Genomic DNA, 16,775 nt, shown 5'->3' on the forward strand with positions numbered 1-16,775 from the left:
TTTGGGGAGAAGAGACTTCAGCAGACACCACTCTTTCATATGCCAACATTTTTTACTTGAAGAGAAGAAATCCCAGATTTCTTCTCAGAGAGCTGACCATCTGCCTGGATTACAATTTCCAGATCAGCTGAGTGCTTACGTGAAAGATACGACCCTCCTGACAGTAGGCAAACCAGAATGAAGATGCCGGCAACAGGTGACAGTGGGCAAGAAGGTGGTGGAGCAACAGACACCCTGAAATGTTTCAGAGGATCTACCACCATTGCCGTTGACACTCAAAAAAAAGTTCCAACAAAACAGTTCTCCTCTAACTTTTCTGTTAAGAAACAACCAGCCCGCCCCAGGTGGAACAGGAATGTGCTTAGCACCGATGGCCAACCCAACACCGCTCCTGGGGCAGAAACCTTCCTTATCTTGGCACAGACGTACTAACAGGACAGTATTTATAGCAAGATAACACTACTAAGTCCCAAATCCAATGTCAGGACAGCTGGAAATCCAAAGTTCAAATTCATTTAGAAGAGAGAGGTTATCCCAACAAATACTGGAAAAAAGCACTTCTGAAACCCCAGCCAACCCTTAATGCTGCCTCAATGGCAGAAAGCTGTAAGATTTGCAGTTCCACCTTGTCCTCGAGCAGCACCTGACCAAGTGGAGCCAGTGCTCCCCGGAGAAATGCCGAGCCCGTGATGTGCTGCCAGCAAAGCAGCCGGTGCCGGTGTGTACCCTCCCACCCTGCTGTGCCGAGCTCCCCCAGAAAGCCCATCTCAGCCAGCACGCACAGGTTCACTTTCAGCCTTGAGGTGAAAAACACATAGAAAATAGACCAACTGAACATCCCTCTCAAAGATATGTTCCTCATGCATGGATACAAAACACCCATGGCCTCGGCTGCTGCATGGCCACTGGAGCACCATCAGCCTAAGCCACCAGCAGCTTCCATGACAGAGATTTTTCACCTTTTCTCAGCCAAAAATGCTGCTGCCATCCTTATGACTTCTTCGTCTTGCTTCTAAGCATCACCCTGTGCTCCTTCTGTTGCTTTGCTCTTTCATGGCTCAGGTCAGCATCTTTTTCTATGTTATGAGTGCCAGATATGGATCATTCTCTGTCAATGTCCACCCTGACACTTTCCTACCACTGTACGTACTCCTCACCGCATGTGGGTTAAATCAGGTTTGAGCTGTGTCCCAGGTACAAGACGTATAGAAAAATGAACTGGACTGGAGAATAACCCACGTGTTTAAACCTGAAGTTCCTTCCATGTAAAGGAAATGGTGTTTGAAAGATTAATTACTGAACAGCGGGTGATCCCATTGCCACCTCCTGCTCAGCCCCACGTAGATGCCCCACTGCGTCTGCCCCACTGCAAGATCCCAGGATTGCTCAGTTTCACACTGTTTTAACAACATCATGTTTGCTTCTTTCACTGTTACTCTAATTTCATTTGCAGGTGTTTGGTAATGAATACAAGCTGATTAGCATTTTAAAACATCTTGATGCTGAGACTGGTCTCTCCATTTGGCCCAGCCAGATCTGCAGCTCCTCAGAGAGGAGCCTTATGCTTTCTCTCCAACACTACTGTAAACAAAGACATACTGGTTTTATTATCTCGCACCCATCCCCATCAGCACAAACCAACCTGCTGATTCATACAGACACAACTGCTGGGAGGTCTGGATGTTTCCTTTCCCTACCATTTTTCCTCAGATGCGTCCTACTTTTGACAGAGTGAAACACAAACGATACGAAGGAAAACCAGATGTCTCCAAAGCCTTCTGTGGCTGAAGCCACTCATCTATTCCCCGCCCTCTGCCCGTAACTAAGAGGAAATTCTGTAGCAAGAGAGCAGACTCAGTGCATTGAAACAGGAAAAATAGCGCTCGAGACTAGACTTAGCAGCAACCTTGAATTAATAAACTGTGCTTTGCTTATCCTTCAGGAGTAACCCAGCCTGGTACACAGAGTAAAAACACAGATATCTGCATTTGCTGGCACCTTGCAGTGCTGGGTCCGTTCAAAAATAACACCCTTTCAAGGCTGGGGATTTGTTCAAGCTGCTACTGTGCTAATTCTACTGCTATGCTACTATTTCTACAAGACCTACTATTTTGCTGAAGAATATATTAATAATTACATATAATGCGTTACCAGATACAATTCTGAATTTTGTCCTGCACAAAGGGAGCATCTGTGGTAGAAAGTGGCCCAGCAGCTCCCCATCGCTGAAATGCACCGAGGAAAATGCCCTGTAAATGGCTTACAAGTGAAATGATGCAGTCGGGTACCAGTGCAGAGAGGCTGTAAATACCAGTACGCTGGGTAATAGTCATATCAGTATAAACAGTGAAGACACACCACATCATTTCCTCTGAAATTACTGCCAAAGTGAAAACATCATAGAAAAAAATCTTTACGGTGAATTTCTTTCGTTACGTATTTTCCACAGATAATTTAAGACACACATCTGTTCTAATTAGTGAAAACCTGACATTCCAACGACTGATGCCAACAATTCAACTGACTGGAAATAAATCAGAACAGCAGTAGATTTCTAAATTACAGGCATTATATGGTTCCATAATCACAGAATCCATCCTTTATCAGATATGGTCTGTAGTTCAGAAGATCTAAAGCTTTGCTCCACACCTCCTTAAATTACCTTCATATGGCACATAAAAGAAGGGAAAAGAAGGTAAAAGAAGACGAGCTGGCGTGGGTGGTCTAAAATGTTACTGCTAATGATGAGAGGATGAAACAAGGTGAGACCATTTCCTTGATAATCAATCTAAATTTTCCTAATACTTGAGCCAATTTGGCTGTAGAATAATCCTCAAGCACAACACTGAAACTCACGGATGGGGAATGGCTAGGCAGTGCACGGCACAGGCAAGTGAGCACAGCACAAGACAGACCCAGCTGATTTTCTCCTCAAATATCCCTTAATTTTTGCTTTGCTGCAGAGTGAGGACTGTGTAGCCCTAAAGATACGGCTTTTGTGGGAATTAAATGTTTCGTTCTGAACAGTACGTATATTTTTAATATGAAAGCTGCTGACTTCTCATTGTCTTTTAAGCCCTTCAGAAGCATCTTAAACGGATTTAGATCAAAAGTCTTAAAAGGTCAAAATTCAAATCAAATCAGGCTAAGGAAATAAATTACTTTTAAAGAAAAATCACCCAATATGATCATTCATCTCCTTAAAACGCTTGTTAGAATAGGCATATTTCAAAATGACACATTCTGCTCTGAGATAAAGATGGTATAGAAAGATTTTAGACCTAATTCACAGTTTCACTGATACCCCATTTCTTCGTTCTAACAAGAGTAAAGCTATTTAAGAACTGCTCCTGTGCCAGACTTCTGTGTCTGGCTTATCAAGATGATGATAATCTACAATCTACCAACTCAGTCTCTGGTGTAAAACAAATATATCGGATTTTTAAAAAACTCCTTTAAAGATAATTTTAAAGTCTTCTGTGTAGAGTGCTGAGTTTTATATCATGCCAATCCAAATGAATAATACAAATTTATGTCAAACTTATTGACTCATCTTTTCACCTGAAGCCTGGTCATGGAGGGATAGAGAACCAAAGCTAGCTACTCTTTGGACCAAGAAAGGTTTTTGCAGAAGATGTTTGGGAACAACTAAGATTATTTATCCACAAGCAATTACTCATCCTGTGGAAGAATCTGGACCTTGACATTCGCATTAGTTCTCACAACTTCTAGCCTCTCTTTTTCTGCTAAAGATATTTAGTTGTCTGAACAGACCCCTAACTATCTTTAAATTACTTAAAGGACAGAACTTAACACAGTACCAGATTAACTGTGTAATAATTTAGTGGTAGTCAGACATGTAACTAAGGAGAACTTTGGGAACTACCTCTGCCCTGTCCATCAAGTGACCTCTCTAATCCACCCATATACCTTCAAAATAGCTCTAATAGCACAACCCATAGAAACCAGTGAAACCATAAGGTATAGTTTAACTGTAAATCAGTATATCCTGATTTAAAGAAAAATCTCTGCTCCTTCCAGTGCTTAATTTTTATATATAGATATGGTAAGATGCTATCTGAAGTATTGAGCAAAGCACAAGCCTTTCCTGAAGGCGAACAAGTTAATTTAAACCCGACTAATGTCTGAATCAATACTTCCTAAGCTTTCCCACAGTCCCCTAGCTACTGGATTCTGTGCCTCAGAGAAGATGCACTGTAGCTCCACGCCTCTCTGGAGAAGTTTGCATCTACCACTTTGACTTTGTAGTTTACACAGGGAAATAACTCATCCATTAAACCAGATGTTGCTAAAAATATGCAGATGAAGCTTCTTATGCCAGATGATGGCAATTGAAAAAAACAGAAAAGAACAAACAGATGCAGCCTTGAAAAAATGTACCCATAAAATTTCATGGTATTCAGCTAGACTTCGCTTAACCTTCATTACATAAAAATACCAGCCGCGTTTTGGGACACTCAATGAAGCTTTTTGCTGTAACTGGCAGAGTTTTTAAAATATTAGCATGCACTTCAAAAACTTGGAAAAATAGTTTAGTTCACAGCAAGAAAGCAAATTGCACCTCAGCAGATCGCTGATGCACTTGTACATGACTGAAAAATAGTCTTTATCACGCTGAGGCCCCCTGCTATAGGATCTGTCCATTATACCTATAGAGCCGTGGGTGATATCCCGCACAAAGAACAGAAACCAGGGCACGTTAATGGACAACAGCTATAGTAATTGCTGCTGTCCAGAATATTTCAAAAAATCTCAAACCAAAGAAACAAAGCTAGTTCCTTTCTCTATGCAACACTTTCCACGCCAAGTAAGTTTAGTAGTAGCTACCAGAGCTAGAACAATACCAACCGGAAAATTATTCTCCTCAAGCTGAAAGACCGGCACTCTGTACTCTGCATCTGGGAAACCAAAAGCACACATTCAAATATACATTAAAAAAAAACCACCACCAAACCACCAGAACCTTGGCTGCTTTGCCCATTACAAAGCTAAAAGAGTTTAGAGATGCCTTCTCTGCTGTGTGCTGTAGGGTAAGAACTGATTTTCTCATAAGGTTTTACTTTTAAATCAGCATTTCTTACAGATCTGCTTGGAGGCAGCACATAACATATATAGAAATAACTGTCAATTATTCACACTGAGCATCTTTTCTTTTGCTGCTGTTATATTCTCATCCCTCTTTTATCTTCTTTCTTATAAAAGAATCAGAGACTCTACAGACTGCTAAAATCTCCTAAAATCAATTACAAGGAATATTTCACTATAGCTCATACACACTATTAAATTAAAAAATTACTTAATAATTAATTTACCAGAGCAGAATACCTTACTGAAATAATTACTTCATAAAAATACCTATCTCTAAGACACAGCTGCTTTCCACCATGCTTGTATGGGTATACTCTTTGCTGGGTTAAAAACTAGCTGGAGGGCCAGGCCCAAGATGCTGTGGTGAATGGAGTTAAATCCAGCTGGTGGTCAGTCCCAAGTGGTGTTCCCCAGGGCTCAATATTGAGGCCAGTTCTCTTTAATATCTTTATTAATGATCTGGACGAGGGGATCGAGTGCACCCTCAGTAAGTTTGCAGACAACACCAAGTTGGGTGGGAGTGTCAACCTACTGGAGGGTAGAGAGGCTTGTAGAGGGATCTGGACAGGCTGGATCAATGGGCTGAGGCCAATGGTATGAGGCCTCAAGGTCAAGTGCCAGGTCCTTCACTTGGGTGACAACAAGCCCATGCAACGAGCCAGCAGTGTGCCCCAGTGGCCAAAAAAGCCAACAACATCCTGGCCTGTATCAGTAAGTCCCAAGTGGTGTTCCCCAGGGCTCAATATTGAGGCCAGTTCTCTTTAATATCTTTATTAATGATCTGGACGAGGGGATCGAGTGCACCCTCAGTAAGTTTGCAGACAACACCAAGTTGGGTGGGAGTGTCAACCTACTGGAGGGTAGAAAGGCTTGTAGAGGGATCTGGACAGGCTGGATCAATGGGCTGAGGCCAATGGTATGAGGCCTCAAGGCCAAGTGCCAGGTCCTTCACTTGGGTGACAACAAGCCCATGCAACGAGCCAGCAGTGTGCCCCAGTGGCCAAAAAAGCCAACAACATCCTGGCCTGTATCAGTAACAGCATGGCGAGTAGGACTAAGGAAGTGGTTGTCCCACTGTGCTCTGCACAGGTGAGGCCCCATCTTGAGTACTGTGTCCAGTTTTGGGCCCCTCACTACAAAAAAAACGAGAGGCTTGTAGAGGGATCTGGACAGGCTGGATCAATGGGCTGAGGCCAATGGTATGAGGCCTCAAGGTCAAGTGCCAGGTCCTTCACTTGGGTGACAACAAGCCCATGCAACGAGCCAGCAGTGTGCCCCAGTGGCCAAAAAAGCCAACAACATCCTGGCCTGTATCAGTAACAGCATGGCGAGTAGGACTAAGGAAGTGGTTGTCCCACTGTGCTCTGCACAGGTGAGGCCCCATCTTGAGTACTGTGTCCAGTTTTGGGCCCCTCACTACAAAAAAAACATGGAGGTGCTGGAGCGGGTAGGGGCAGTGAAGCCTGGTGAGGGGTCTGTAGAGTAAATCTAATGAGGAGAGGCTGAGGGAGCTGGGGTTGTTTAGTCAGGAGAAAAGGAGGCTGAGAGGAAACCTTATCGCTCTCTACAACTACCTGAAAGGAGGGTGTAGTGAAGTGGGGGTTGGTCTCTTCTCCCAAGTTAGAAGTTGTAAGACAAGAGGAAACGGCCTCAAGTTGCACCAGGGGAGGTTTAGACTGGATATTAAGAAAAATTTCTTCACCAAAAGGGATGTCAAGCATTGGAACAGGCTGCCCAGGGAAGTGGTTGAGTCACAATCCCCGGAGGTTTTTAAAAGACATGCAGATGTGGCACTTAGGGACATGATTTAGTGGTGGGCTTGGCAGTGTGAGGTAAACGGCTGGATTCAATGGTCTTATGGGTCTTTTCCAACCCAACTGATTCTATGATTCTTAGTCACACCAGAATGCACACCTGCATGAGACTTAGTGCACTGTTCTGATTTACCTCTGTTCCCGGCCACCTGTTCACAGATGAACATTATTTTTTGTTTTACATTATTATTTATTTAGCTAAAAAGCTTTAGAGAGTCTGAATTCAAACACTTGCATTTTCCTAAACTAAGAAATTTCAGCCTTGCAACTGCATCTGAATTTGCCCAATAAATTTGCCAATAAAGACTGCTGGAGCTGTTATTCAGGCTGAATAGACTGAGCAATAGACTACCACATGATTGAAAACAGGAGCAATTTTTCCCGATGACAAATACTTCTCCAATATTAATCACATCAAAGGGGTTCCTAACTGTTTGCCTTTCTGGACGTTTCAGTAATTTTGTAACCACATATTAGTGGATTCTGAAGGGTGGACAACACAGTTCCTGCATCTCTTGCCAAAGGAAGAAGCTCAGCTGTCTGACAGTGCCAGTGAGGACATGTTTTAGCTGTGGGTCTGAGCAAACAGATTTTGTGCGATTACATTAATCTCCCAATGAAAAACATTCAGTTTTGGACTTGTTTCCAGACTGAAGGTTCTCCTTCATACTGTTACATCCTATTCTTGTCCTCTCAAAGGTCCACCTGCTACTACATTAGACTTCTTTTACCCTATATTGGTGCCTTCCAAGTCTTGCGGGCCATTGGTTCCCACTCTGTTGTCACACTGCAAGTGTTCCAAGCTTCATTTTTCATCATATCAGCAGGAAGGGAGAGAGACAAATCTCTGCTACTACCAGAACACCGTCCAACAAGCTTCTCTTGCCGTCTTTCATGCTCTTCTTACCTTGAGATGGACTCAAACCAGGAAAAGGCAGAATAACATTTATACATAGGGTCAAAGCCCAACCATCTGAGATTTCAGACCAGCTGACAGCACCCATTAGGTACACATGTGCAACAGTCCCAGCTACAGCAGACTTAAAAACTGGGCGGAGAAATAAGCAAATGCCTGATTTTCATTAAAGGACATACAATTAACTTAATCACACCACACATAGATGGACTTATTATTCTTCTCAAGCTTCTTCCTACTCTTCCAAAGTATCAGATGGTAATAAAAGTGTCAGGAAACATCTGACATCCCTGTGGTCCATGAAGTGTCCTATCCTAGTCCTAATTCTGATCCTGACTGGACCACTTGGTATACCCCAGTACAAATTAGAATTAACCAGTAGTAATTAAAGAATATGAATTCATAATCATGACCAAATCATAAATAATTCAAATATTATATTAATAATGCATAAACTTCTGAGGGGTCATAAAACTATGAAAAATAATCATCTGTTCACTTAACAAACGACTAGCAGTCATACCTACAGAATTTTAATAGACAGAATTCAAATTAGAACCTGATCAAAATACAAAATCTTAATTAGTTTTGAGCATAAGCGTTTCAGCTGAATATCACTATCCTTCATGCATTTCTACCTATGATCATTTTAACTACTTTAATCATTAGACAATAGGTCACAGTTTCAAAATATGGTATTTTGTTTTTCTTTTTAGTATTGGATGCTTTCAGGTACGGAATTAGCTGTTCAGGTGAGAAAAAAAAAAAAAAGAAGGAATATGGCTTATTTCTTTCTTCTTTTTTTTTTGGTGAAAAACTTCAAAGTTGTCCCAACTTTCAACCAAGAAATGAGACAAGAGGCAAAAAGAAAGCAACAGAAAGATCATATTTTTTTTGTTTGTTTTGTTACAAAAGATCTTTTTGCATTGCTTTCTGGAAAGGGATTATAAAAAATATTTATGTATAGATTTAAAGAAAATGGGCATCTTATAAAAATAATTTAAATAAACCCCTCAAATCTCTAAATATGTTACAGCACAAACCCAGGGTGCAGAGGTCCAATCTATATCCATTTATACCCAGGTTTAAGACTATACTCAAAAACAGCCAGCAGAAGATGACTTGGCTAACACCCAACTAAGGGGTTCACAGGTTGAAATCACAGCTGTAAAAACTAGATGCCGTGTTCTCAAGTTAAGAAGCCATGACAAAAATGAGTTTATTATGTATACCCAGAAGACTACTTTAAGGTTTGAAACTGTAAAATTCAGTCACACCAACAGCAGTGAGTGATAATTCTAAGATGGAGAATCAAATACCGTGTATACGATAAATAAACAAGAGTACAATCTGGTAATTATGTCTGGACAGATTCTTCGTAAAACTAAGTAAATAGTTTAAAGATAATTCTTTTTTAGGAAGACAGATTATTTTTTAATATATAGTCTGAAGAGTTTAAAGTATGACTCACTTATTAGCTTGATATGTTGATATTTAGTTCCAGAAAATATTTCTCCAAAACATCAGAGAAAGTTTCACGGGAAGTAGATGTCATACAAGGTTAAAGTTACACAAGGTAACAATAAAGGAGAAGCAAAGCCCACATCTGCTAAATATTTTCATGAGAAGACACAGGAATACATTTTTGCAGCTTTAAAGATCATTCTGTGTATTTACAAACTAACAAAGGGTATGAAAGAAAAAGCAGCAATGAAAGAGTGCACTATTTCAGGTAAGGCTCAGAAGGCAACAGCAGGCAATGTAAGATTTCTGCCCTTTTTCCCCCTCTGAAGGATGTACTCCAATGGTGTACAGACAACTTACGTCTGTGTAGTTTAAAGACCAAGACCTCCGGCAATTTTTCCTGCTTTTTCATTTGTAGAATACAAGCCCTGATCTCAAAAACCTAAAAATAACCACACAATGTTTCACAAGCACTAAATTATCTGACATTCCTTACTGAAATACTCTTAATACACATATAAGCCCTGGGTTTGTCCCTTTTATCGACAGGCATATCCTGCTGCTAAAACTTGTGCCTCTATAAGAGGTTGTGCCTGCTGGTCCCCTGAAATTTCACCTCTCACCATGAAACTTCATTTGTTCATGTCCTTGAACAACTTTACTAACCTGAAATCTTTTACCTCTTTTGTTCCTCTTTTAAGAGAGGTTTTACTGGTTTTTTGCAGCTTCAAAACTACTGATGTTCATGAGAACTCCAACCACTTTATAAACGGAGGTGGGCTCTAGTAGAGTGCCATCAGCAAACCATGAAGCCTCCCAGATTCCAGTGCTGTATTTCAAAAAGTCTAAGCCAATCCTCACAAGGGGCAAGATACAGTAAGAGACAGAGAAATAGTTTGGTCCTGATTCTCATATTGAAAAATTTCAATCAGTTAAATGCTGTAGTTTTCATCAATTCTTTCTTTCAAGTATCATCAACTCTCAAAGAACTTCACTGAGGTGCAGATCAGCAAAGAAGGTTTAGAAATTTGGGTAAATATGATGGAGGTGATAGTGCCCAAGATCTTGAAGCCTTTTTCATGATGAATAGATATTTTAATACTACAGTACCAAGAAATATAAGAAAAATACTGCTTTCTACCAGGCAGAGGGGGAAAAACACCATGATGTGGTAGAGGGCAAGACCCACTGCTGTAACACCTAAAGTATCACATACTCATGTGCAGGTCTGGATGGAGATGTGACGTGTGTGATGGGGCTGTGGCTCAGTGACGTGACTTGTACGCACAGCAGTTGGTGGGACAAGAGAATTATTGCCACCACCACCTCGGTGACTGCTGCAAATCCTCCCTTCAATCCTGCTCACGGCAATCAAGCACAAAATGAAAAGAAACCTCTCGTGCCACAGCCTGGGCACAGGCCCACAGCAAGCCCTCGCAAGAAATGGCATCTGGGAGTATTTAATTGCTCAGAAATAGATGCCATTTCACAAATTTTAACCACCACCAGCACAAAGCTCTCTCTGCATGATGACCAGCACAAAGGTAGCATAGAGGCATTCTGGAAACAGAATGAGCTATTATTTCCCTCTCAGCAGCCACCAGGGTTGAGAAAGGCTCGTGGACTCCCTGTGACTCCAGAATGTGCTTTACAGTTTGCTTAATGTTTTTTCTGTGGTTATACACAAATAGTTCTGTTTTGGAACAACCAGCTTCAGCAGTGAGCATGCACACACACCTGTGCCTTCACCCAGTCATTGCCAGCCTCCCTTTTTTCCCCTGAAAGGAGTGAGTGCTCATTAACAATTTGGCCATTTCTTCTGACTGACAAACCTTTGGGGGATCTCAATGATGAGCGTTAACTGAAAAGTGGCTACCAGGCACCCCGGGGGGCTCCCAGAGCTAACCTGTGCCACACAATGCTTTCCACCAAAAACCAGACAGATTTGGTTGCTCTCTATTCCTCGCAGGTGCCTGCAGGCTGGCTTCATTCTGTTTGAGCTCTTTCAAGACAAAAATGCTCATAAATGTAGTACTCAACTATTTTTTCTTAAAGACAGACTGGCATTTAGCTTTTGTGACAGACCAGCATATTAAGTATTTCAGCTGTGCAAAGCCCTCTCTGAAGCTCAGAGTCTTCCCCTGGACTGGAGCGGTTCTGCTGCTCCCAGAGTTTTCGCAAGGAAGTTCCAGGTCATCCCCGCTCTGACGTTTTTGAGAGTTCATGGATGAAGTACTAGTCTCCAGCCAAATTACTTGAGAATTTCTAGCTTCTGTTTCCAGATCTAAAGCATTTAGTCTTTCCAATTGTATCCCCTTGCAGCAGTAATATTTAATAACTATATTACTGAAACAGATTGGTCTGAAAATTATTACGTCAAATGCAGCATTTTAGAGTTTTATGCAAGTTTACTTATCAAATAAATTACCTAATGTTTAATCTAATTTGGTTTTTCACTTGATTTTATATTTATTTTACTTAATAATTATCATTTATAAAGTTCTTTTGTTACAACAGAAACACCAACCAGCTGCCTATTCACTGCAGAAGTATCAATTCTCCCAAGAGACACCTCTTTCCTATGGTGTATGAACACAGATTGCCTCAAGGAACACTGCTGGAAAGGCCTGAGTGTAGGGCTCCATGATAACAAGTATCAATACTTCAATATTAATTAAAGTATTAGTAACAGAACAGTGTGCAAGAATTGCTGGCATGACATAACAAAGTCTGTTCTATATAACACAGGCGAAGGCCAGCAGCAAATAAGGAACAATAAAGAACAGCATCTTTTGCTCCATCAGTCAAGAAACTACAAGACAGCTCAAGGTGAAAATTTGAGCCATCTGAAGTTGAGCAAGACAACCTCCACCGAGGCTTCTTATTCTTCCTTGCACTTACAGGTAACCTGCACTGATGCTTGTGCTGTTCACCATGTGCCAGCAGCATTATCAAAGGAACATCATCAGCATCTCAAAAGCGTCACTTGAGTTACAATTGCCAAAAGCAATTCTAAGCCCATGGTTAAAAAAAACCAAAGACAAAGAAACCAAGGTGGTTGCTGTAACTCAGGATGAAGGTAACTTAGCAGAAATATTGACTGGAAGTTCAGTCTCCAAATAAAATACATTCTAGTTCAGCATTGCAATCTTGTTTTTCCAAATGCTGCCAAACACTCCAGAAAACAGTAAAGAAACAGAAAAAAAACCTCAATTGCTTTAAGATACCCCATAGACATGGAAAAGTATGGTAAAAAAAACATGCTCTTAGGTTGAAACCTGGTCTATCAACTTAGTAGAGAGTGGCAAGATTTTATAGTTCAATTTAGAAAAACAATGCAAATCCCACCCAAACCCCAAACTCATAACACAGATGGGACACGGTGACACAATTACACCAAGTTACCAGACGTGGGGGTGAAGGGTGAGCGTCACCGATACAATTCCTCTTCCAAATAACTCATTTGCCAAGTTCCAGCCCCAAAAGTCTGCCTGCCCGGCCAGCGGAGTGCCCGGGGGGCAGCCCGGGGAGGCTCTGCTGGTGCCCGCACGCTGCTGAGATGTTAAAGGCTGGTCATTTACCGCTTGTGCCACGCAGCGGTCCCTGCCTCGCACACAGCCTGACAAACTGGCACTCCGCTGCAGTGATTCTTCCCTGGAGCTGATAACATCTTGAAGTCAGAATCAACCAAATATTTGAATGGGAAGTGAAGAAACAGTAAAATATTTATCCTTCTGAAACTTCCACTGAAATCAAAAGAGAAGCGCGGGGGGTTAAAAATAATTTTCTGAATTTCCTTTTTTCGCTGAACCTGAGACAGAAAAACCCATAAGGACAAGGAGTTTAAAATATAGATCAGTGTGACGTGTATTAGCATACCTTTTGAGTGCTTCCCTGCTCTTTTTAATTTCTCGCTATTGACATACATAGGAAGTTTATATTTTAATAGTTCTAACAATAACCTTCCATCTGAAGTACTGAGCTGTACTGTACATTACATTTCTGTAACAGCAATTTAGACTCAAATATCACATTTTAACTATAGCCAGCAACTGTCTTTCTGCCGTTACAACTGGAATCTCTTCAGATGAAAAATTTGAGATCTTGCGTTCATTGTTTTAAATAGATGACAGAAGAGTATTTTTAAAACGGAGTTTTTCCCTGATTCCAGTAGGTGGCAATAGCTCTGCCCTAAAAAGCTCAGGCCCTAAAAAGCTCAGAGAAACTGGTGCTTCAGAAGAGGAATGAAGCACCACATCCCTGCCCACACAAGCTGTACCGGGGAGGCTCTGAAATAAATCAACCAGCAGAGCCATCCAAAGAATGATTCCTCCGCTGTCAGCCCTAAAATTCACTGAAAATCATTAACGTCATAACTGGAAATGGAGCCCCAAGGACATTTAAATAATACTCTAAGACCACTTACAACAAGATAATTATTTCACACCTGATTTGTGAGAATGAGCACTTAACAGAGAGTGTCGCTCTGCTTTGATTTGTGCCTGCAGGTGCAATACCTATGCCAAATCTAAGGAATTCTATAAAATACAGAAATGATAAGCAGTTATACTGTCTCTAGCTTATGACATTTATAAACATTGGGTACCAAAGTCTTCATTGTTACATGAAACTCAAAGTTTGGGATCTGGCAGTACTAGGACTCAGCAGAAATCAAAGTAATCATCTATTTTGCATGGCCTCTGACAACTAAAAAGAACTTTACATAAATAAGTGCTTTTTAACAATAGTTATTTTGCCAAGAAAGCATGTTAAATGGGAACATACATCATCTGAATCACAGGTCTGAAGAACTAAATAATCATGCAGAGCCTCAAACTCATCTCTCATTATCATCTATGCAAAGCTAATGTGACAGCTGTGCAAAGCTACAGGAAAAAAGGGAAGTCTATACATCCCGCATGTAAGAAGAAAAGCCCCAAATGCTGCTGTTCAGAAGTACGACCTGGCGTGTAGCAGACTGCCCATTTCCCAGCCTGTACTAGGCGATGAGCTGAGTTAAAATAAGGTCACAACTTTATATCAAATGAATCAATAATTCCAGCTCATTTTGTGCCAGTGAGGGATTGATCTTACTGCCTCCATTCTCAAGGAAATGAACCACACACGCCGACAGCGCATACAATAATTTATATGAATTAAACTCATCAAACATACTGAATTATTCAACAGTCCTAATGCAGAAATGTGTTAATTTATGTTCCCTCCAAAAGAAAAAAAATACTCTGAAAACTTCATCATTATAAGAAGGGAAGAGATCAGAATTTCACTATATCAGATGATGTGATTATTGAAGAGTTACTTATTATGGAATAAAACTGTGTAAGATTCGGATTAGGGATGCTGTTAGAGGTACAAACTGCTATATGGAGGGCTGGGTTCAACCCTGCTGAATGTTCTTTATCAAAAAAAATCCACAACCACATAGGCCTTTCAAAAATATTTCCCCCCTCCAAACAGAGAAAATTTCATTTTATGTCAGAGTGTAAAAAAACTAAAGGAATCCGCTTGGACAATTTTCACCAAGGACTTTTATTTAAATCTGAATGGCAGATTCAATTACTGAATGAATGTGAAAAACAACTACTGGAAGTATTCCTCTCTTAGAAAAAATAAAATAAAATAAAATCCACAGGCTCCCACATATGAGTCAGTTCCTTTTGCTTTGGCTCCGAGGCAGAAGGGGACATCCCCAGCTCTCTCCCAGCAGCAGCTCCCTGGTGAAGCATCTTCCTCCGCCCCTCGGTCCCATTCCCTTGGCCAGGAGAACCCCCCTGGTGAGGTCTGGATGTCTTTCAATCCATCCATAAAAAGACGAGCAGCTGAAGACACTAATTAGCAGCAGGGTCCTATGGGCAATAAAAGACTCTGTTCTCCAATGTACATTTTATAAGAGAGGGAGAGAAAAGCTGCAGGAATTACCCACGTAGTTCATGCACACCGACAAGACGCTGCCAACTCTCTCATATACACTGGCATTTTCTTTCCTGCCTATCTCCTCCACCACCTAAAAGCAAACATGCTTTTTAAAAGGGAAACAAGATCAGTTTATTCTAGTCCTATTTCATCTGACCACAGAACGACTGAAATGAGCAGAAAGCTTGCTCCTTCAATGGGATGTAAATTCAAATTTTAAACACCACAGCATCTTCTTCCTTGGACCACTTTTAAGTGGTGAAGAGCACTGACTCAAACAATTTTCCACTTAAATAACACAATTTTTCCTGACAGAAACCAGCATTCAGGAATGTTTTAGCTCAAGGGCCACTTTTGCTTTTCTATTCCATTTACCTCAATGCTACAGCATCTGAACAAGTAACCCAAACAGCTGTCAGCATCTGTCTCTTCATCATCCCCTACCAGAATGCCTTTTCAGTAGTAACTCAGAGTAAGCTCTAGAAGCAGCGTTCAGCAGCAAAGTGCAATACAGGTAGAGAACAAACATACAAATGACATTTCAAACTAACCGGACTTGCTTAAAAATCCTATTTTGTGCTGGGTGTCTCCAACAAATAGATTTTATCTTCAGCATATAAACTAAACTTTTCCAGAGTTAGAGTACATTCACTTCCTAACAGGACTGACAATTTTGTCCTTCCTTTCAAGCATCCAGAATTTGCCATTGGTTGAGTAGATATAATGAGTTAGAGCTATTAATAGTAATTCCTAAGTAATTACCCTAAAGGAATGTAAACAGTTTCAGCTTAGATTACCATGTTGCTCTGCTCATCATTTTAGACCTAAAATGCATCTGCATCAATATACAAAGGATTTTAATTTTCAGGCATTAGATTCAGTAAAATTTAAAATAATCAAAAATGGTTTTCCCCCCTTGAACTGTAAAAAATAAAATTAAAAGATCATATCTTCTCTTAAAGTTTTAAAAAAATTCCACCCTCAAATTATTTAAGCACAGATATAGATTTTACTTTCTTATGGTTATCAGGCCCATCATGAAATAACTTCCTTTTAAAAGAACTTAAAAATATGACGCCTCAAAGATCTGAGCTGAAAGAATGGCTGAAAGGAACAGAGCATTAAAATTGCACTTATTTTGCTACCTACTCCTGAATCACCAGTATCACAGCTTCATCTGCGATTGAGGACACAATACTCTGCATCACTTTATCCTGCTCTTCTTCCCATTTGCTCTTACCTGTTAGTGGAGATGGCATTAAAATAAGCACATGAGATTTCTCAAGTTCCTCCTCTGTCTCCCTAGCTCTTCAGAATTCAGACGACTACAAGCAACCACTTGATTGTAATGTCACTGTCTAATGTCCTCCTCCCAGAAAAGACTCTGTCCCTTAGATTTTAGGCTAAAAAAGACTGTAATCAGTTTCAGATCTTTTTTCCATTTCTGTTTTCGCACACCTCCTTAACACATATTAGAAATTACTATGCTGAAGTATATATTCCTAATCAAGCAGGACAAATAGCATTGCCTACAGCCA

General features: G+C 40.7%; 1 protein-coding gene across 2 annotated transcripts in view; it reads right to left on the minus strand.

Annotated features, from left to right (window-relative positions):
• Window positions 1-16,775, minus strand: part of SLC2A13 (solute carrier family 2 (facilitated glucose transporter), member 13) — a 155,410-nt gene that overhangs the window by 6,485 nt on the left and 132,150 nt on the right. The window lies entirely within an intron of this gene.

The sequence above is a fragment of the Calidris pugnax genome, unplaced genomic scaffold (genome assembly GCF_001431845.1).
Source record: "Calidris pugnax isolate Ruff unplaced genomic scaffold, ASM143184v1 scaffold44, whole genome shotgun sequence".
NCBI lineage: Eukaryota > Metazoa > Chordata > Aves > Charadriiformes > Scolopacidae > Calidris > Calidris pugnax.